This window comes from Chelonoidis abingdonii, chromosome 1, assembly GCF_003597395.2.
Source record: "Chelonoidis abingdonii isolate Lonesome George chromosome 1, CheloAbing_2.0, whole genome shotgun sequence".
NCBI lineage: Eukaryota > Metazoa > Chordata > Testudines > Testudinidae > Chelonoidis > Chelonoidis abingdonii.
In genome coordinates, this window is record NC_133769.1 from 93,978,197 (window position 1) to 94,001,377 (window position 23,181).

Genomic DNA, 23,181 nt, shown 5'->3' on the forward strand with positions numbered 1-23,181 from the left:
GAAATACTACAATCTTACCCCTTCAGCCACTACTCTCATTTCTTGGGTAAACACGGACTCCTTTGTTGCAGGGGGTTCCTTTGTCCAACTGGTGCTACAGATACCCACAGACAAGAGTTTATTATTTTGAAGCCATTGCAATCTACCACCAGGTAATGTATTTAGAACACACACTACCCGTGGTAAAATATTCCTTACAGAAATTCCATAAAAACCCTCCTATGATGCTTTCAAACATAAAAATCTCACCTCTGCTCACATTTTCATCCATCCCATCACAATTGACACTAATAAGCATTTTGCTTGGCAGCTTTAGCTGAGCAGGCGAGGTCTGAATGGGCCTTGAGAATGAACTCCTCACTCATTCCTAGAAGCAATGCCTCCAGGTCAGAGTTGAGGTACATTGATGGTGGGGGCGGCATGTGAGCGTAGGAAGCATGATCTGCTGCTGCTCATGGTATACCTGCTCTGTGGGTAAATAGAGGGCTGGAGTCTCCAGTGGCTGTCAACCTTTCACTGAATTTCATTTTTAAAATTACAGGAAAAAAAGCACTTATTAGAGCCTTTTTAGGTGTCAAACGTTATTCGATAAAATCAAAGCTTTTCTGGTGTTTTGCATTTGATGGAATATAGAACCAGCATAAAACATTTATTGCTTTTTAAAAACCTTCATCTGATTTAAAAAAGAGAAAATACCCAGAGTGAGTTTATTCTGTAAATCGTTCAAAGGAACAAAAAAGTCACTCCGGGAAGCACTGACCCAATAACCCTCTCCCAGTGCCAAGAGTCCGGTAGGGGGATGGCACCAGTGTGCTGTCAGAAGGTTGAGCAGTTGGTGGAGCTGGGTCAGCCCCTGGGAACCTGAAGATCAGAAGCTGGCAGCAGATGCCAGGAGTGGGCTGCATCTGACATTCTCGTGATCCTGAGGGATTGCCATATTCAAAATAGGAAACAAATTCAGAAATTTTTTCACTTATTTTTTAAGTGCATTTTCATGCTAGATTAATACCCTGGGAGACTGATGGCCTCTGTTTATCCTCAGAACAAGTACAACATTGGCAACAAAAGAGAAAATTCTCCTCCTAATCTCATACCTCAGCCCTAATTGAGACTGCCCATTTCTGAGGGGCAGAGGACAGTTTTCTCTGTGGTCCATTCTGTCTCTTTAGCCTCTCTGCTGAGAATGACAACAAGGAGCCCAGTGAGGGCCATTTGTGCTGGTGGTTTCTGCAGTTTGGACTTATGCTCATGAGGAACTGGGCTCTGATCAGAAAGTCATTTCACTCAGGCCACCAAACAAACTGGCAGATAGGAACAACTTTCACTTAAATTACAGACTTGTGGCTGGATTGGCACTGGTGATCTACAGGCAAAAGGGCTATGTAGATCATCCCCAGTACACATCCATCCCAGACACACGTTCAGGAACATTTGTTAACATTATCAATAAGTGGTCAATGAAAGAGACCTCTTTCCACACCACAGCAACACATAGACACCACAGTAACATATAAACCCCTAAAGCATAGGCTAGACCAGATAGACATAGCAGTCAGGCCTGACTCATCACTATCCAAAGGCTCCCGATGAAAGAGATGGGGAGCTCATAGAGTGGTAGGCCAGGAACATTTTTATGTTGTATTATATGGGGTAAATTTATGTGAGTTAAGATGGGAATGGCAGTCCAGCACCACCACAGCATGAGCGCTGAAGTACCCAAACTGCAAACACAGCACTACACTACCTGTTCACCTGCCCATTAGAGAGTAATGAAATATCAGCACAACCTCAAAACCACTCCATTCCAATAAGCTTTTTATAAATTGCCCAAAGAGGAGGAAAAAGAGAAGGTATGTAAGTGGGCTGGCCTAAATTTTCATGTATACGATAAATGCCTCAATAACGTGTCCAAATCCTATATTTCAGTGCTCAGATGAACACTCAGGTATATAAAACAAGCATTTCCATGTCTATAGGTAAGTGCTGATTTGAGAGTACAAAGGCAGGAGATGTATAACCTGCTAACCTAGGAAAACTGGGGGGATGGGGCAATGTCTTTAAGTGTTTGTGATAGACAACGTGCATTTGAGAGGTTAATAAGTGTGAATATGGGAGAGTTCATGGGTATGAATGTGTATTCAAGAAAGTGTGCACATAAGGCAGTGTGAGCCTAGGGAGAAGAGTGAGAGAAATCTGTGTGCATGTGCACATGTCTGTGTGAAAGAGAGAGAGGGAGAGAGAGAATGCAAGCAAAGGAAGATCTGAGTGCATTTTTATATGGTATCTATCTATGCGAGCGGGAAGGAGCAATGTGTTATGAGGACAGAGGTTAGTCTCAACAAATTAAATGTCACAGATTTGTCTTGGCCAAGTCATTAAAGGTGGTGCCTACAGTTAAAGAATATAACCTGCCAGCCAGCGCAAAACAGAGAGAGGCACTTCTGACATCTCAGTATTTTTTGGGGCAGCGTGTAAATGCTTATTATTCCAGTCTTTATTCAGTTCCTGCATAAGGCAGAGAAGCTCGGGGTTCTTGTGCCACACATCCCATTTGTTACTCGTTATGCAGTTCTGAGAACCCACCCACTTGTAACACCAAAACCTCATCCAATCAGACATCAGCCACCAAAATTCCCCACAGGAAGTCTCAAGGAAAGGAGTATACATTCTCCTATCTCCTCTTACTTCTTTTTTCTTAGTGTTACCAAGTCAATAAGATATTTATAAAACAGAAAGGAGCCGATGGACTGATCTAATGAATATCTTATACAGTACACGGTCAAAAGCAGAAAGTTAATCAATCTCAAGCTAACAAAACCCAAACAAATATTATCCCTTTGTAAATAATATGGAACCTCAGATTGGATAGATACCATTGTCAATCACTTCACTCTTTTTCACTATAGGCCACTCCCTTGAATAATTATTAAGGAGGAAATTTAATGATAAGGGAGGGAAAAAACCAATTGGGATGCATAACTGGACAGAACTTTGTCCCCAAATTGCAGTCCCTGAAGACCACTCAAACCTTCCCTGAGACCTAAAAAAGTTTGAAAAAGTTTCCAAAGTTTAGAAACATCTCTGAACAATTCTGCACCTACCATGTCTTGGAACTGGAACCAAAGAGCTTGCAAAGGTTAGCATGGCTGGCTCTAAACATGGTTTGTGCTCATACATTATTGCTCAAACGTGATTAGTAACAAAGGCTAATGAGCAGCATTCTGCTTCTGCCAAACGCTTGGACTGGCACATAGCTATCTTCCTGTAACCCGTCAGGACACTTTTTTTTTTTTTTTTTTTTTTTTTACAGAGTTGACATGATACACTAATCACGTTTGTGTAACCAATTTGGATGGTCTTGCTTATTCCCAGCTACCTGTGTAGTAGGACAGCCCAGAACTCCATATACTGTTGATGTCATCAGAGTACTTTGTTCTCTGTTGAGACACTGTAGGATAGCTGCTCAGAGTTTCCAGAGTGCATTTAGGCAAACAAGGCTAGGGAGTGTACCAGGTATGGGCACACAAACACAGCTGCTGTGTGACACAAACTGAACTTTGTAACCTGTTACCAGTTAAGATGACCATTCCTCATCTAACCATTACAAAAACCCTGGTTAAAAGTTGTCATGTGGGCATAGCCAAAAGCATGTCACTCCAGTGAGATTTCCAAGACTTTCTCCTCTCAGCTGGGTCAGAGAACTGCCATCTCTAGTGTTTTTCTTAGCATTTCATTTTTATCTGGCCTGGAGAACACAAAGGCCACTTGGTGAACTCTTAACTGAAAGTTAAAGAACGTGACCATTCAGGATTTGGGTTTTACATTCTGGTCAAGGCTCCTTCTAGATATTATTTTGGGTGAAGGGTCCAGAGGTACAGGTTCAAGTTTTGGACAAAAAAATTCAAGAGGCTCAGATTCTTGTTTGGGTGAAGATTAAAGGGGACTGGACAATGTTGTGGTTAATATTTTGCATGAAGCATCTGGAAGATCAAATTTTAGCACAGCTTCTCTCTGGTTCTTATTTTATCCAGGCTTGATCACCTCCTTGCACCGTGTCTTATACCACTTCCACCCCTATCCCTACAGTTCATAAGAGGTCACAAATAGGAATGAGGGTATTTCAGCTGCATTTAAAAAATGACCAAAAAGGTCACCCAAAATTCATTTGGGAATCCAAACCCTTCCTGAGGTTCAAAAAAACTCAGATAATATTTCCCCCCTATCATTTTTAATGTTCACAGCTGCCTTTGTGCTTCCTAATTCCAGTGCTGAAATACCATAAGGAAGGAGAAGAGGGATGGTGCAGCCTACGACTCAGAAGGATTTAATTCTCTGCTCTGCCACAAAACTTCCTAAGAGACTTTGGCTAGGGACTTCTCTGTCTTTCAGTTCCTCATCGGTAAAATGGGGATAATACTACTTTCCTAGCTCAACAGGGTATTGTGAAGATAAACACAAAATGCACTGAGTGTGACACTAGCAGACCAGGTGCCAGCTCATACCAAGGTCCTCACGTCTCATTTGAACAATGACAGACACATAGTTGGAATCCATCTCTGTGTTAGTATTGTTAAAATAGGTATTAGAATCACATTAATGTTAGTATTTAGACTTTATGGCATGCTTGGAAGTTTGCTGCACGCACTGATCTCACTTATAACATCTGTATCTCATACTCAGGACCGGCGCCAGGGTTTCTGGCACCCTAGGCGCCAGGTCATTTCGCCGCCCTGCGCGCGGGTCTTGCGGCTCTGGTGGAGCTGCCGCAGGCATGCCTGCGGCAGCTCCACCAGAGCCACAGGACCAGCGGACCGTCCGCAGAAATGCCTGTGGCAGGTCCATCGGAGCCGCGGGGCCAGCGGACTGTCCGCAGAAATGCCTGCGGCAGGTCCACCGGAGCTGCGAGACCAGTAGACCCTCTGCAGGTATGACTGTGGCAGCTCCACTGGAGCCGCCTGCCGCCCCCCTGGCAAAATGCTGCCCCCCCCATAAGGCTGGCACCCTAGGTGACTGCCTAAGTCACCTAAATGAAAGCGCCGGCCCTGCTCATACTGTAAGGAAGTGTTTGAGCTGTTGTATTGTGAGCCTCTGTCCCTGTGTAAGTCACCAGACAGGACAGAGACATTAATCAGTGTGAAGGGCTGATCTTCAACAGGTGTTACACCCTTCCCAAAAGGAAAGTCCATAGGTACCAGATGGACTATTGTGGGAAATTGGGACTGGAATTTTCCTATGTACCCTCAATAAAGGACAAAAGACTTTTGTTGTCCTGGTCTCCTCCCAGTGAAGATGAGTCAAGCAAGCAGATTCTTCCTATCAGCTGAGTTTGCAGCTCAGAGTACATGGCAGGAGGGGGATAAAAGCCCCAAAGAAAAGGAATTTAGTATCTCTATGCTGATTAATCTCTGGGGGGCAAAGTGTTTCTAGACATAAGTGAGAGATTTCCCAGCTACTTAGCTTGGGCTAGCCCTAAAGGACATATAGTGCTGGCTGATGATAAAAGCTACCTATTACCTTTTGAAATTTACAATTGGAACTCATTTGTGTATCTGCGTTTACCTGCTTTAACCTTGTAAATAATTCAGGTTTCCTTTTCCTATTTAATAAACCTTCGGATAGTTTATAATAGGATTGGTTCAAGTGTTGTCTTTGGTGTGAGATCTAAAGTACAATTGACCTGGGATAAGTGACTGTCCCTTGGGACTGGAAGTAACTTGATTCTTGGGGTAAGGACTGTCTATCACAAAGGTGAGCTCACCAGTGTGGTGACTTAGATTGAAGGCCCCAAGCAGGCTGTCTTGTGACTCCGTGTTTAGGCTGTCATGGCACCTGAGAAGTTTACACTTGATAATTGGTTGGTGAAATCTAAGTGTAGAACTCACAGCCTATCTGGGATTTGTACCCTGGTTCCTCAGTCTGACCTGAGGGTGGAATTCATGCTCTTGAGTCACTGCAGGCAGCGTTACATTGAGGTGCTCAGGTACTATGGCATCGGGGGCCATATAAGTGCACACGATAGAAAGACGAGGAAACATTTGTATTCCTAATTTAGAATTAGAAGTAGGAAGATTAAATCTTGTGAAGTAAGCCTGCTCTCAGGGGGGGCGGGGTTTCAGTCTGGAGATCACCAGGCATTAGTTGGTAAGCATCATTATCCTCATTGCACAGGTGGGGGAATGATACCTAAGGTTATGTCTACAGAGCAAAGACAAACCCATGGCTGGCCCATGCCAGCTGACTCAGGTCCTCGGGGCTCAGGCTTCAGGACTGTTTCATTGCTATGTAAACTTTCTAACTCAGGCTGGAGCCTGAGCTCTGGGACCCTCCCACCTCACAAGGTCCTAGAGCCCAGGGCCCCTGCCTGAGCTCAGAGGACTACCCAGCAATGAAAGAACCCCACGACCCGAGCCTCGCAAGCCTGTGTCAGCTGGCACAGGCCAGCTGCAGGTGTCTAGTTGCTGTGTAGACATACCCTGAGGCACAGAGCTGTCTGCATCCCACAACTTGTGACTTGTTCTGCATCCCACAACTAATGGATGTTAAAGCACAGATTATAACTCAGGTCTCCTGCCTCCCAGTCTTGTGCCTCAACCACTAGACAGACAGTGATGCCTCCCATGCAGCCACTTGAATAGACCCTCAATCCTAACCTTTACTGAGGCTTGTCAGTCACTAGTTGTAAGCTTCCATGGGTGACACCACAGCTATTTCCCTCTGGAACACCTCTGATGTAACAAAAGTACATCACCAGAGGCATTGGCATGCAACTGAACAAGCAGGGGGAGAAGAAATACCACTGAGAGCAAAAATCTCCTGTTTACAAACACTTGGGCTCATTAATTAGCCACATCAGCCAAAGGAAAAGAAGAATATTTGTGAATGTTCCATATGCAAAATTAATTAACATGAAAACAACATCCCTTCTCAAGCATCAAGTTCACCTTCCACAAAAACTTGGTGAAGTCTGATGCCTTTACTACATCTGCACACCAGAGAATTGTTTCTAATGGGCTTTCGCTTCAGCAAAAACAATGACTGCAGGGCTGGAGAGACTGCTCCTTCTTCTGTTTGTACTGCACCCAGCACTCTGTGGTCCTATGGCTCTCCAAATAAAATCATTTCCCAGGCATACAGTCCTCTGCTGACTTCAATGGCATTTACACCGCTCTTGGCATTCGCTGAAATACCACCAATTTGTTGTTTCCTTACTGGTATATTTGCTTGCTTTTTTGTAGGTGTTTAAGTCCCATCCTCTGCTCTAATTAGCCCAAGAATGTTAATGAGCTGAACACTAAAAGCTCCTGTGTTTTGTAAAGTCATGAAATATAGTGTTCTCTGGTATCATAGGGGGAGAGCTACATGAATGATGAGGTGATCGCGTCTGTAAATTACTCCTTACGCCAGAACTGATGTGAGAACTGTCAAATGTTGCTGATGTCAGAACTCGTGGCTTACTGCAGTGGAAGGCCTGGCTTCTGGTAGCAGAGCTCATATTCAGTGGTGGTAGAGAGTCCTTTTTTTGCATGGAAGGTTGTGGCTCATAGTACCAGTGGCAGAGGACCTACATGGCTGCTGGTAGCTGAAGGCATGGTTAGTGTTAGTGAATGGTATGAATAGTTTCCAGATGTAGAGCTCATGGATTACAACAGTGGCAGCCTTGTCTTATGGTAATGGAGGGTGCGATGAACATATCTTACTGGGGTGGAGGTCATAGCTTAATATGGTGGCAGAGGGTGTCATTTATGGTTGCGGAGGCCATGTTTTAGTGGGATGGAGACGTGGTCTACTGTAGCAAACGTGTGTGGCTTATCCTGCAGCAGATGGTTGGTGTTAGTGTTGGTCCTGCTTTGAGCAGGGGGTTTGACTAGATGACCTCCTGAGGTCTCTTCCAACCCTAATAGTCTATGATTCTAGGATTCTCTAGATTTATACAAATGGAACAGCTCTTCATAGAATATCAGGGTTGGAAGGGACCTCATGAGGTCATCTAGTCCAAACCCCCTGTTCAAAGCAGGACCAATCCCCAGACATATTTTTGCCCCAGATCCCTAAATGGCCCCCTCAAGGACTGAACTCATAACTCTGGGTTTAGCAGGCTAATACTCAAACAACTGAGCTATCCCTCCCCACCCGTATATGTTCCAGGCTCCCTTTACATAAAACTTAACCATATCTCAGAAATAATACCCCACTATAACTAAAGTGCAGCCATACCGTCCAATATAACCATCTCCAGCCAACCAAGCAACACAAACCTAGGTTCAGCCTTCCTCTGCAACAATTCTGCACTTTGGCAAGCCCCCACTCCCTCTGAACTGCCTGAGGGAAGAAAGATGAGCTTTGCACCATCTCTTAAGGGTTACGAGACTCAGCTTATTTTGGATTAAGATCAGGATAAGCAAACTCCAAAGGCATGGTGCCCCTTCAGAGAATACCAGACCAGTAGGGCTTCATATTGAGCTCCTCTGCTGTTCTCCATTGTAGGTAGTGTGGCCCAGAGGGAAAAGGTGGCAGAATTTTTGAGAACAGGGTGGTCCTGTCTGTTCCAATGGTTTATTGTGGTGGAGACATATTGTTTTTTTAAAATTGCCTTATAAAAAATACTCCCTCTCTTGGGTGTGTGTAGGTCCGCATTGTGCAGGTGGGTGCCTGCATACAGTACGTGTCCATGCATGTAATGCCCTGACTAATGATTTTTTCCCCCTTGGCTTTTCTTGTTGAGCAATATTTTTTGCTAAGCTTTCTTTTCTCTCAATTAATTTTTAAACATATTACAGAGAAAGAGGAGCTCACCAATTTATGCCACAGCCTGGGAGACAGTTTAACCCTTTTATTGAAAGGGATGAATGAATCTGGACACTGGACTGGGGTGTACAAGACCCAGTGAATGTTCAGTTAAGGCATTGGCAGTCACTGTTTTACTCTGAGTGAATTTCTATTCTGGGCTCTCCTGCAATCCAGTGCTGATGGGAGGTTTAAAAATGCAGACCTAGAGAAGGTTGAAAGAGTCTCTTTGTATTAAGATAAGTAAGGTGTTGAAAGCAAGCCAGTCACAGTGAGGATGGGAGAGGAACCAATGGAAAGGAAGGGACTTGCTTGCACTTTTTGTTGTTTGTCAGAAGTAGCAAGGCAGATCGAAGAAGACACTTTGCGAGGTGCCTCTGGAGAATTGGAGATGGGACTATCAAACATGGGAATTTCACCTGCTGTGGTGCCCCCATTGCAAAATACAATCCTGCCTTCTGCAAGACAGGCAAAAAACAACAGGCCTGCCCTCCAGCACCACCCAAAACCCTTTGGTTCCCTAAGTCGATAGTTTTTACATGGAACGGGCTGACCCACACACCAGGGCACCCTTAACAGAGGCACATACTCTCCATGAAACAGGTACTCACAGACATGCTCCTGCACAGAGATGCAAAGGGCAGTGAAAACAGGAGAACCACCATTAGACACCAGTGGAATTACTGTGGATTTACACTAGTGTAGCTGAGATCAGACTCTAGGCCACAGACACATTCAGGCAGAGAAATTCACGCAGGCACTGAAATACGGTGCACTCAGGCAGGAGCACAGCTACTCATGCAATGGCTGCTCAGAGGCAAGGGGCCCCAGCACATTCACAGACAGATCAAAGAGACCTATGCAGCATGATTCTGGCCTCTGTGGATCCCTGGGATCAGTGGGGTTGGCGACAGCGGTGAGCTGGAGCCGGTTCACAGGAACCAATTGTTAAATTTAGAAGCCCTTTTAGAACCAGTTGTTCCAGGACAACCTGTTCTAAAAAAGCTTTTAAATTTAACAAAAGCTCTGGCAGCTGTCCACCCAGCCCCCAGCCCCAGCTCACCTCCCCCTCCTCCCCTGAATGCTCCTTCTCCTCCCCGTCCCCTGCTTCCCACGAATCAGATGTTCGCAGGAAGCCTGAAACAAGCAGCAGGCAGGCAGGTAAGCTGGGGCAGGGGGCACAAGGAAGGCTCCAGAGAGGCACGACGCGGCCCAGTCCGGCTTCGCTGAGCGGCTCCCCCTGGCCCTGGCCTGGCCCCGGCCGAGCGCCCCAGCTCGGTCCCAGCCAAGTAGCCCCGGCTCCGGCCCGGGGAGCAGGGCCCCGCAGCACTGGTCCTGGTCCCGGCCGAGTGGCTCCAGCCTGGCCCAGCCCAGAGAGTCGGGCCCCACGGCACCAGTCCCGGACCCGGCTGAGCGGCTCCGGCCCGGCCCGGGGAGTTGGGCCCCACAGCGCCAGTCCCGGTCGCAGCCGAGCAGACCTGGCCCCGGCCCCAGGCAGTGCGGTAAGGGGGCAGGGAGCAGGGAGGGAGTGTTGGAAGAGTGGTAGAGGAGTTCGGCAGGTTGTGGGGGGGTGGATAGGGGTCGGGTGGTCAGAGGGCAGGGAACAGGGGAATTGAATGGGTGCAAGGTTCAGGGGGGGCAGTCAGGAAGGAGCAGGGGTTGGATGAGGTGGTGGGGGGCAGTCAGGGGACAAGGAAGGGGGGTGGATGGGTCAGGGGTCCCGGGGGGGGCATCAAGGAACATGGGGGGTTGGATGGGGCATGACCCCCTGGGGGGGCACGACCCCCTCGTGGGGTGAGGAGGAGGGAACCTGTTGTTAATATTTTGGCAGCTCATCACTGGTTGGCGGACCTTGGCCCCTGACTCCACAAGCAGCTCTAACCCCTTAAGGGGATGTTTTTCAGCAGACTGAGTTTTCCTGCCTCTAGTCATCTCAGGTTCCTCCAGGGAAGGTGGGGTGACCTGGCCCGTAGTTATTTAAACAACTCGGAGAGTTTTGAGCTTCAATAAGCCTATTGGCCTAACCATCAGTTAGCTCCTATGGAAATAAGTCAGGCTGAATGTTCCACTTCCGGTCAGGAGGGTGTCACCTCTAAGTGCACTCACACATGCAAGTGAGCAAGGGCAGTCAAAGGTGACAGATTGGGCCACTGATTCAGACTGTAAATAGGTATTATTTCTATGCTGGAGACGTGATTACAAGAGCGAGAGGAACAATGTCTAGGGGCCCCTACTCATTCCACTCCTACTCCCTTGTACACTTAGCTTCATTTTAGAGTAAGCGAGGCTGGAGCATGATGTACCATAACACTACATAGAATTCTGTCACGGCCAGCTGCGTCCGCCACTGGTGGCCACATGCCATAGACAAGATTTCACCGTTCGGCAGAGTCCACCAATCAGACAGCCAGGCTCTCTACATGTGTGCTGTGGTCAGGAAGTAGTGATTCTGCCGGAGGAGATAAAAAGTTTCCCCTTGGCCTAGCCCACGCTAAAACAGCATCAGCTGTAGTGAGCTGGTCTTGTCTGGGACTCCCCTTCCTCTTGGCAGAACCAGTAGGGACCAAGCTGAACAGGCCGTGGCTGGAAACCAACCTTGGCATCTTTCGCTGCTTTCTCACCAACTGGAGATCACTAGCAGACTGTGAGCACCTCAGGCACTGCTGTAGAGAGCAAAAAATTCAAAGCAAAGTTACAGAGGGGAGGAAGGGCTGTGTACTTGCTAACCCCAACTGGAGAAAAGGAAGAGAAAAACTGTGGACTGCTTTCCTGGGGGCCTGACCTTTCTACAACCAAAGCAAGCTGACTCTCTCTCAGTACTGCTGGATCTCTGGAGCTCACATCTTCCATAGGCTCATCAGCTATTCAGAATCTCAACTGAGGGATGATGTGTCTGAAGCATGTCAGTGCAAAGCTCACATCACATACAGCATGCTTAGCTTTGCAAGAGGTCTCAGTTGATGCCATGCTGTGGAAAGGCAAGAACAATAGGAAAGGTCCTGCCAACAAGAGATGAAGCTGAGGCTCTTGGAAGGTTGTGAGAGGGGGCCTGAGAGTCATGTGGCAAATGGTAATACATATATGTGGAGTGACTTTACGCAGTCTAATTTAGCTAGGTGACTTAGTACATGTGTTTAAATCTGTGTGTATGTCTGTGTGTGTGTGAGGAGGGTGCCTGTGTGTACTGCATAGTTATTAGGACTATGGGGGAGTTGGTAGTAAGCCCTATATTTAGGTTGCCTGACACTTTTCATTCTATAAGATTCTCTCTCTGGACCTTTTTTTGAGAAAATCTAACACCTCCATTCTTTGCAGCAAGCCTTTGAAATTAAGCAGGGGAAAAACCCTCATACTGGAGAAGTGTTATTTCTTTGGTCCATGAAATTCCATTTGGGTTCAGCTGTGCTCTAGACAGTTAAATAATTGTCATTTCCCTTCTATCATTTGCATTGCTCAGGAAAAATTCTGGCAACCTGCCAAAATAATAACTGAACACAAATGTTCTAAAGAGCCAGGCTCAAGGTGCCGTCAATGCAGCAGCAGCACCAATGCCACAAACCACACAAGGAACACCTGGAAGCTGCCAGAGCAGTAGTAGCAGCAGGGTGGGAGAGAAAGCCAGATCAGACTCCTCATATGATGCCCCCCTGGACCCAGTACATGTCCCCAGCAGCCCATCCCCTCTCTCTCATGACACCATCATCAACAGGAGCCCCACATCTCCCAGGTGGGGAAGAGAGAAAATCAAGCCAGGCTGGGCTCCCCATGACTGTCCCATGGACCTAGGACATGGTATCAGTTGCCCACTACCCCTCTAGAATAATAGCCACCTTCTGGTGCCAACAGGAGAGGATGCTGGTAGCTAGTCCTGTAAGTAAGTGGTACAAATCTGTGCTGCCATGCTGACAGTCCATGATTCAAACCTTGCTGCTAAAGTGTGTTGAGAGTGTGTTACAGTTGTACATACAAGGATTTGTGTTTACCTTTTTCCTTTTAAAAAGCCTAGGAGATTAGACATAAAAAACTATATTGAAAGAACATTATTTAGGTTGCAAAGTCAAGCACTCAAAAGTTAAGAAATGCCAGGTGTACAGTTGCTCATACAACCTTAATTCAGCCCCCTCGTGCATGTCCGTTATGATAGGTCTTCAAAGTACAGGACCGCATGGTTTTTTCCCCACAGCACCCCTCTTCATTCCATGGATAAGATGAATGCACACAGGGGCAGAAATAAGATAGCACAGGCAATCACAAATAATTGACTTTGCAACCCAAATAACTTTCTTTTAACTTAGGTTTTTTTATGTAGTTACTTATGTAGTTCCACAAATGTGCAAAACAAATAAGCAGAATGAGAAAGCAACGTAGAAGTTGCTGAAGGAGCTTTCAGTGAAGTAGCAGAAGAACCAGGAAACAGACTCACAGAGCTCAGGGAGAAAAGGGAGTAAAAAAAGAGTGACTGATGGGACAGACAAAGCCATCAGACCAATCAAATAAGGAAAAGACAGAAGTGTGCTCCCATCTGATCTCAACCTTGGTGAGGGATCTGCATGGTGCAAAGAGGACAGGTGCAGTGTTAATTGTGAATCTTCAGAGCAGCACTGAGGGGCATAGAGCAAGGAGGTAACCATCTTCTTAAAGAAGAAATAAGGCAGTCTTTCATTCACTCCAACCAAGGTGTGTTGGGTCCCTCTTATCACCAGAGCGGAGTAAGAAGAGAGTTGGAGGAGAGGAGATCAACACAGTGGGATGAAGGTAGTTCTATAATGACTCTTGGAGACAAAAAGGTAACAGGAAGACAGGGTAGTAATTAGGCAAATGGGGTTGACAGAAGGTTTTTCGGCACTGAAGATGCAAGAGCATGCTTATAACAGACAGAAGGGAGCAAGTGGTTGCAGCAGCTAGAGAGAAGAAAGATAATCTTGCAGCAAAGCCTTAGGAGTCAAGAGACCTGAGTTCTGGTTCTGTCACAGATGTGTGTGACCTGGAGCAGGTCAGTTAACCTCTCTGAGGCTCCACTCCCGCTCTGTAAAATGGGAATAACAACACTTCCTCTTCTACAGTCAGTTAGCTCATCTAAAGGAGATCCTAAAATGGGGAAAAAAAATATGTCTGCATCATAATTAACTACATCATCACCTCAACTGCGCCTCAGCTAGGCAGAGCAGCTGGTTTAAAACCAATTGTGTAGCACATGGGTACTCACTGACTAATCAGAAGACTTACCTTAGAGAAAGGAGAATTTATCATATACAAAGTCTACAACATTGGAGCTATGACAATGAAAATCACATTAGTAAACAAGAATGAATAATATGACAGCATGCTATCCATTTGTATCTACAGCTGTGTGAAAAGAAGGCATGAATTTCTATTATATTAACTAAGAAGTAGTTTGGGAATAGGTAATTACTTAAAGCCTTGCGGCCTGATTCTCAGGTCTCTGCCAGCTGCTCTGAACTTTGGAGTGGGACAAAGCAGTTGAAAAGCCAGCTTAACTGGCACCCTGAGGATTCCTTTCATGTAAGAGGAATCCCTGGGTGCCACAGATCTGCTAGCACCTCTAGACCACTTCCCTCCTGGCCCTCAGCATAGGGAATAATCTTGGGGAAAAGAAGGGGCATGGCTGAGGCATCCGAACACACAATGAACCTCAGCTGCCAGAATAGCCCCTGCGGCTGTGGGCAACATCCCTGATGCCAGCCCCAGGCCTGGGGAAACAAAGACAGTTTACAGTCCTCTCTGCCCAGTTGTGCCAAGCATATCTAGAGTGCAGCTGAAGATCTAGAGCTATGTTGTTATTATTAATGAAGCAGAAGAGGGCAGAGTTAAGGTTGAATATTTGTCATTTCCTGGCTTTTGGCTGTTTAACTATGCAACTTAAATGTTCTCTCAATATAGGTCTTTGTGGGAATAAATACATACACTAAACACACACATGAATATATATAGATAAATATCAATCTATCTAGTGGAGAATTCAGCTGTGTGAATAAGTTACATGTTAATAATTAATTAATCCAGCTAGTTGAGTTTATCTCTGTCTATTATTAAAATTCAAGCAAATCAACAACAGAAAATCATATATTTACCTAAAATGGGAACTAAAATATGTCTGCATCATAATTAACTACATCATCACTTCAACTGCGCCTCAGCAGTTTTACCTGTATACCGCCTATACAGAGATCATTACCAGTGAGGTTGCTGGTCAAATCCAAACTCTTAATTACCTTCCCAATTACATATGGCATGACCTTCAATGCCTAAGAGCATAAGAGGAATTTATGAACAACTGTTCATATAGTCAGAATGCCCAAACCACACCGACTGTGTGATATATGCAGCACAACATCCTAATCATTTATTTGGCTGGCAGAGCTGAAACATGCCAGTGTCTTAAGGGCTAAAAGAAAACAAAATCCATGACTGAACACAGGAGCTGACTTTCTAATTACTTCGCTGACACAAACATTTCCTTCCCCTCATCTTCAGTTGCCAGTGTGTTCTGGGGTGTGTGCATGGTTTGTTCTTTGTATGCTAATCTTATGCTTTAAGACAAGGCTTTTTTGTTCCTTTGCTGCCCCTTAGCAAGAGATTATATTGAGCCTTCTGGGGGAAGAACTGCTCTCTCGCTCCCTCCCAACACAACTCTTTGCCTCCAGAAGCTGCTCCCTGGGGGAACGGCCTACATAAATAAATATTTAAGCAGCCACTAAGCCACAAAAGATTAAAAAATCAGGAGACTTGGCTCCAGAAGGCAGGGTGCAGGGGGAATGAATGGTGGCATCTCTCAGAAGAGGAGAAAAAGAAAGAAATCTTGATGCATTCTGCTTCAGAAACTCAAATGTCCCCCCATTCATTCAGCACAGCAGACTGTTTTAAGTTAGCTGGGGCTAACTGATTGAAGAGGGGACAAGTCTATGTGAGAAGCTGCACAAATCCAAAACCAAGAACATGTCTGACTGGTGAAAGACGAGAGATTAATATATGACAGAGCCTTTAACTAAGATACTGCTTTTAAATGTGTATTCTGTACATCCAATGAAAACTTTATGTACAGGCTACTCTGTCTTTTCACTGCTGTCCGTGTAGAATCTTCCTACCTGACCCTCATGCACCATATATTTTTTTCATGTTATCAATCTATACATTCAGTTTACTTACCACTTACATATGTTGTTCTCTGCTTGATTATATTCCTCCTCCTTAACTGGTGTGTAGTGGGTGTCTATCTGTAAGCTATTAGGGCGCCATAAAGCCCAGTGCACACAGTACAAGGCCTGCTGCTTAGGAGAACCTGTTGTAATCAAGAGCTGGATGTGTTGGTCTTGTTGGGATCCAGGAAGTGAGCGAGCAGAAGCCCGCCTACTGCTAAAGGACCTCCCACCGGCCAAAGGAGAGAAGCCACAGGTCCAGGATTCCAAGTGATTATGGGGGACAACTAAAGATATAACAGGGACAGGAGTGAGGTCACAGGCTGTACGAAGGGAACCTGACAGGGACACCAAGCAGAGAACCCTGGACAGCACCCACTGCTCCTCGAAGGTGTCAAGGGAGCCAGCGATGCCACCCAGAGGAACTCTGCCTGGATGCGTGAATGGACTGAGAAGTGGAAGTGGGCCCCACAGTCTCAAGAAACCCTGTTGGCCAACCTCCTCTCCCTGGTCTTGTAGATGGCCATTTTGGTCAGTGCTAGGAGGAGACTGACAAGGAGGTACCGTGACTTTGTGGGGCCACGGATAGGGAGTGCATAGATGAGAAGGTGAAGGGAAAAGTGCAGCTAAAAACTTAATAATATACCTAGGAGGAGCCAGAATAGGGGCTGAAACCTGGCACAGTCCACATATACATGCTCCAGTGTCTCCCTCACACCGCAAAAGTGGCAGGTGTCTGGGAGGGGCGTGAACCATGCCAAGTACATGCCCATGCTCACGGCTCCATGAAGGAGCCACCAGCTGATGTCCCCAGTGGGCCTCGGGACCAGGGTGGAATATAGGCTGGCCCACCAGGGCTCCTCATCCTCCAGAGGTGGCAGGAGGTCCCGCCACTTCATATCGGGGTGGGACGCGAGGGTAAGGACTTGAAGAGTGTGGAGCACGAGTGTGTAAAGATGTTTTCTTGGCATAGTCCAGAACGGAACTGGCTGCAATTTGTGCAGCTCACTCACAGTAAAGAGGTGGGATGGCCGGGTAGGTCCATGGGGCAGGGGCCCAATGAAAAGGTCTGGAGGGCCTAGGGTGTGGAGTGGGCAGGACATGCCCCTGGATGTGTTGGTGGCACTGTAGTTTGGGCTGAGTCTGTTTGAGTTGGGGCTGGAATTGCTGTGGGTTCCATTTGCTAGGTGTCATTGGTTTTGTAATTTGATCAGTTCTGCTAGGTTGGTCTAGGTTTTGTAGGATGAGATTATACTGCTTTTATGTTGGTAGAAACTGAGTTTAATATCATTAAATTGGCTTGAGTTTCATGGATGAGGATTGCCTCAATTTAGTATGTATTAGCTTTGTTTCACTTTGGTGTTATGTTTGTACCCAGTCAGAATGAACTTGGTTCTTATTTATTTCGGTTCAGTTCCATGGGCTGGGTTTGCACTGTCTTAATGTGGCTTGGCTTTGTTTTGGTTGGACTGGGTGAAATTGCATTTAGTTCCTTGAGGTTGGTTTACCTAAACCAGGATTGTCTTGTTTAGGCTTTGGTTCATTTTGGTTGTATCGAGTTGGACGGCAGTGATTTTGATGCAGCCTAAGTAACAGTACAAACAAGTATTTTACAGAATTGGGGGAGCAATCACAGTAGTGAACTGTCATGTGTTTCATGATTTTACCATCATGATTTGTGCATACTTGCACACATGTGAGGGATCACATGTCAAAATTCTTACTTGTGATGCCACGATGCCAGGAAACTGACCCCATCTCCCATAAATGGTACCATCATCTTGAAGATCCCATACCGTGTACTGCTAGAACCTTTGCGTTTGAGGCTGAAATGGGCTTCTTAACAAGCCCTCTTCCAAAACCCTACAGACTTCACATGAGTCTCTTTGGAGAGATCACAATAGATAGTTGTTAGAAGTGTAAGAATTAGCCAAGTCCATCCCATCCAAGCCACACTGGTTTGAAAATGTGTACCATAGCTCTCTAGATAAGTTCCACTATTGTATGAGGGATATATAATATTGACCCAATATTGACTCAGTTAAAATGTCCTAGACACTAGTTACATTTCATGGAGATGGTGGTTGGAAGGATCTCTCAGAGACAGGATGAACACAAGAGAGATCATTGTCTGTTCTGCTCTACTAGTTGGGGTGTCACCACAATGGTAAATCTGATATAGCAACTCCTATTTTCCTTTTTATGGACCTTTCATGAAACTGAAATACTTGTGCACTTCCTGATTGAATCAGGAAAATAAGCCTATAAAGCCTTCAGGAAGGCCAGTTTGGCACCACTTTGTTTTGAAAAGGTTGCAATTCCAAGACATTGGGGGGGGGTCACATTTTTACAACACTTACAACGGTCTGATAGTCAGTCTTTCTATGTGCATTGGCATGCAGCTCTCAAACAGTGAAGCTTTCAACTGAATTTGAAGATCTTTCCTTCAAGATGCTGTCCCAGACTTTTGTATGTTTCCCTGAGAGCTGAAAAGGTCAGCACGGGCCCCCTTTCAGATTCACTAGTTTTATTTTCTATTCTAGGTACTAATATTCTGGCTGCTGTTTGTTGGTGCGTGAGGTGACGTCAACAGGAGCTTAAGGTCTGAATGAGGGAAGCCAGCCAAAGCGATCTTTTTCAATCTGTTTCAGCTGTTTTCTGCAGCTTTTCTTCCACCTTAACAAGGTGTTTTTGTCACCATTTCCCCATGTTTCACAACAACCCCCCTTTTGTGGGTCACTTTGGAGAAAGAGTTCCTCACCAAAAATGAGGCAAGAATGTGTCCATTCTGCAGATGGACATGGGGTTGTTTGCTTATGCAAAATACTCACCATGCATGTGGAAACAAGCATGCATTAGGGAATATACAGAGAGGGAGGCTCCCTACCTGAGTTCTGTGCAGCAAGGAACATAAAGAAATGCACCTCCTTCCCCTGAGCGTATAGGGAGTGAGTTAGAAGGAGAAACAACCCTTCCCTAAGCAGCTTGAACAGTATAGAGAAAGAGTCCTCTTACCCAGCAGTGTGCACCAGGGGACTTAAAAAGAAGCACCCGCCTTGATAAGGTGATCAGGTGTCCGGTTTTCAACCAGAACACCTGGTCAAAAGGGGACCCTGGCAGCTCCTGGCAGCACCACTGACCAGGCCATTAAAAGTCCCGTTGGCGGTGCTGAGGAGCTACAACAGGCTAATCCCTACCTGTCCTGGCTGGCACCACGCTGCACCCTGGAAGCGGCCAGCAGGTCCAGCTCCTAGGCGGGGGGACCATGGGGCTCTGTGCTGTGCCCCTGCTCCAAGCACCCACTCTGCACTTCCATTGGCTGGCAACCAGCCAACGTAAGCTGGTGGAGGGCAGTGCCTGTGGGAGAGAGCGACACGTGGAGCCTTCTGCCCCCCTCCCCCTCAGGACCTGAACCTACTGGCTGCTTCCGAAGGCACACAGCATGGTGCCAGGACAGGCAGGCAGCCTGCCTTAGCCCTGCTGTGCCACTGACCAAGACCCACCCCCAAAAAAGCCCACAGCCCAACCCCAATCCCCTACTCCAACCATGAGCCCCTCTAAACCCACAGCCCCCTCCTGCATCCCAAAACCTTCATCCCTGGCCCCACCCCAGAGCTCACGCCTCCTTGTATCCCAACCCCCTGCTCAAGACCAGAGCCCCCTCCCATACCCTGAACCCCTCATCCATGGCCCAATTCCAGAGCCCTCACCCTCTCCTGTACCCCAACCCTCTGCCTCAACCCACTCCTGCACTCTGAGTCCCTCGACCGCACCCCCCAGCCTGAAGCGCCCTGCTGCACCCCAAACCCCTCATCCCCAGCTCCACCACAGAGCCCTCACCCCTTCCTCACACCCCAACTCCCTGTCCCATCCCAGAGCCCCCTTCTTCACCCTGAACCACTCATTTATGGCCCTACCCTAGAGCCCACACCTCCAGTTAGAGCCCTCACCTCCTCCTGCACCCCAGCCCCCTACCCCAGCCCAGTGAAAGTGAGTGAGGGTGAGAGAGAGTGAGCCACCGGGGAGGGGGAATGTAGTGAGCAGGGGGTGGGGCCACAAAGAAGGGGCAGGGAAGGGGTGTGAATAACGTAGCTGAAGTTGACGTACTTAGATCAACTTACTGTGGTGTCTTCACCACGATGAGTCGACTGCTGCCGCTCCCCTGTTGGCTTGCCTGTGCCTCTCGTGGCGGTGGAACACAGCAGTCGACGGGAAAGCGCTTAGGGGGTCGATTTATCGTGTCTAGACTAGACGTGATAAATCGATCCCTGCTGAATTGATCTCTGCCCACCGATCCGGTGGGTAGTGTAGACATACCCTTAGCCTCTGCTGGAAACCATAATGCAGTTATCCCGCTACAGCTATGATAGCATAAACCTGTTGCCTTGGGTATCTGTGATCTCATCAGCTCTTACAAGCCAAGTAGTGGTCAGGTCTTGTCAGTATTAATGACAGAAAACCTCCAAAGGAGCTGCAGGAAGCCATGTTTGGTGATTCATAGAGTGCTCTTCCCTGAGGCTATATCTACACTGCAAGCCTCCACACCTGAGTAGACAGGTTTGGGCTAGTGCACTAAAAAATAGCAGTGGAAACGTTGCGACTTGGGCTCTCAAGCCCATCCAACCCCTCGGGTCTGAACTCAGGTGGCTAGCCTGAATCTCGACCCAACCAACATCCACAGTGCTGTTTTTAGCAGGCTAGCTTGCAGGAATCTAGCGTGAGTCTGTCTTCCTGGGCTGGGAGGCCTGCTCCCAGCTGCAGTGTAGGCACAGCCTAAGAGGCCACACCCCAGTGTCAGGTAGAGGGCACTGTGCTGCTGTCTTTCAGAGAAGATATAAAACCAGGTTCCTGACCTGTCCTAGCCTCTAAAGATCCAGTATTGCTGCCGGTATTATTTATATATTTGTATTACAGTAGCGTCTAGAAGCCCCAACCAAGCTCAGGGCCCCATTGTGCCAGGACCTGCACAGACATAGAGACAGTCCCTACCTTGAAGCACTTACAATTGAAATAAACAAGTCAGGTCAAGAGTAGGAAGGAGAACAGATGTGAAGTGACCTGCCCACGGTCACCACAGCAGATCAGCAGCAGAGATGGGATTAGAATCCAGGTCTGGATAATTTATGTATTAAACCACACAAGCAGTGGCACTTTTTGCAAGAGCAGGGATGTTAGCCCTATTCCAACACAAGTACCAATCATTAAATGCCTCCTCCACGAAATGACCCCTCCACTTTCAGTTCATGTCCTAACTGGTGGCATGGCGCTGCAGTGCATTGACAAATAACGGCCACATTTCGTTCCAAAGAGAGGTGGCTGTGTTTCAATGAAGAACGAAGTGATACTTGTGTACAGAGCTTGTCCAAAGAGCTTTGGGACCCTTTAGGATAAAATGAACAATAGAAATAGAAGGCCTGCAGTGTCAGAGATTTGCCGTTGTCTGACATCATTGAAGGATAGGATTGGAGGAGCAGGGATAAAGGGAAATGACAGCCCTTGGTTGAAAGAAGCAGATATACGGTTAAATGGCAAAGCTGGATATTGGAGCAACCCAAGAAAGGAAAATGGATTTATGTTTTCCTCTACTTATACCTCAAAGGCTTCTCCAGCATGAAACATGCTCTTTAAGACGCTAGCTGCTCACTCCATATATATGACAGTCTCTGATTAAACTCCCAGATAATAACCTTGCAAGACAGAGCCAAACTCACAGAAGTACAGGATGTTCTCATCATTGGCTCCCAAAAATAGCTCTTTGCCAATAAGAGTCAATCTGTTTAGCCTCTGCCAACTTGCACTTGCACTATCCCCACATTCAACACCTGCTGATGCTGTTTGTCCAGTAGGCCACAGGACTGCAAGGCACTGAAAGAGATGACAGCTAAGACTTGGATACACTTTGCTGAAAAGATCCCTGATTTGCAACACTGGAGTAACGAGGCTTTCATACAGCCCAGCCCTTCCATCACTCCACGGGACAACGGCTAATAAGAGAAGCCAGGACTGGAAGAGCGGTGAGCCAGCATTCCTGTACTGTTTCCTGCAGTGCCTTCTACCGGCTAAAGCTAGGACTGTATTAATATTGAGCTTCTCAAGGTCAATTCTCCTAGCTTAGTCCCTACAATGCTTGCCACTGAGAGAGGCTGGTACTGTAGTTGCCATGCACTCAGCACAGCCAGTGCTCCTGGGAAAAGTCTGGGACCCAGAGAAATGGCACTGAAAAGGGATAGCAGGACATGGGGTAAAGCTTGGGGGAATGGCAGGATAGCCCCTAAGGGGGCTGGGACATGGGGAAATGGAGTGGAGCTGGGATGGGAAGACATAGATATGGTGAAGCAGAGATGAAGAGGTGCCAGAATGCAAAGAAATGGAGGGGTAGGCCCAGAACATGGGAAAATGGAGAACATCAAACAATCAAGTTAAGCCAGTGGATGGGTCCTTTTAAGGACAGAAACTACTCCATTATTCTCTTGCACTATTCATCTTGATAGCCAAGATCTAAAATTTACCAATGACATAAAAAGGTGAACCTATACTGAACTCAGTACAGATGCATCCACTTATGCCAGAGGCGAATTTGGCCCCAGAGAACTTTTTCAAGCAACAGGTTAGCTAATGAATTCCCAAGCAAATACAGCAGCCACAGCGTGATACTGGTGCCAAAACCAGGCTAGAGCAGATGAGTCATATGTCAAACTCAAGCATAGTGCTCAGCTAGCTCAGGAGGGTACAAGACAGGGGCAGAAAATAGCAGAAAGCACTGAACTCCAGAGGAAATCCTCTCATTCAAACAGTTAAATACAATCCAGTTGCATTTTATACAGCATCTTTCATCCCACACAGATTTACAAAGTTAAATACACGAAAGCAAACACTATATGGAATAAAGAAAATCTGGTGCACTAAGCCATTATGAGGCAATACACTTGGCCACATAATTTTCCCTGTTTGAAGCTGCTGTATAAAAAGCTCATTAATCCACAAAAAATGCTGTTACTGTTCTGTGCCTTCGTAGGAGCTGTTTCTGCTGCTCCCTTTATAACCAGCCATAGTGTACAGACCTTCTCAAAGGAGCCAAGACGCAAACACATCACTCCCACACCCCAAACATCTCCTACACACCTTCGGAAAAGTGACTGCCCTATGGAGCTCGTAAGTTTCACCATATCAGGGTCTTACCACACAAATTCAGGGCCCTTAATGCATAAGGTACGTTAAATGTGCTACACGGTATGCAGGG

General features: G+C 46.7%; 1 protein-coding gene across 2 annotated transcripts in view; it reads right to left on the minus strand.

The window, feature by feature from the left end:
* The window catches only part of GRIN2B (glutamate ionotropic receptor NMDA type subunit 2B), a 289,406-nt gene that overhangs the window by 46,543 nt on the left and 219,682 nt on the right, over positions 1-23,181 (minus strand). The window lies entirely within an intron of this gene.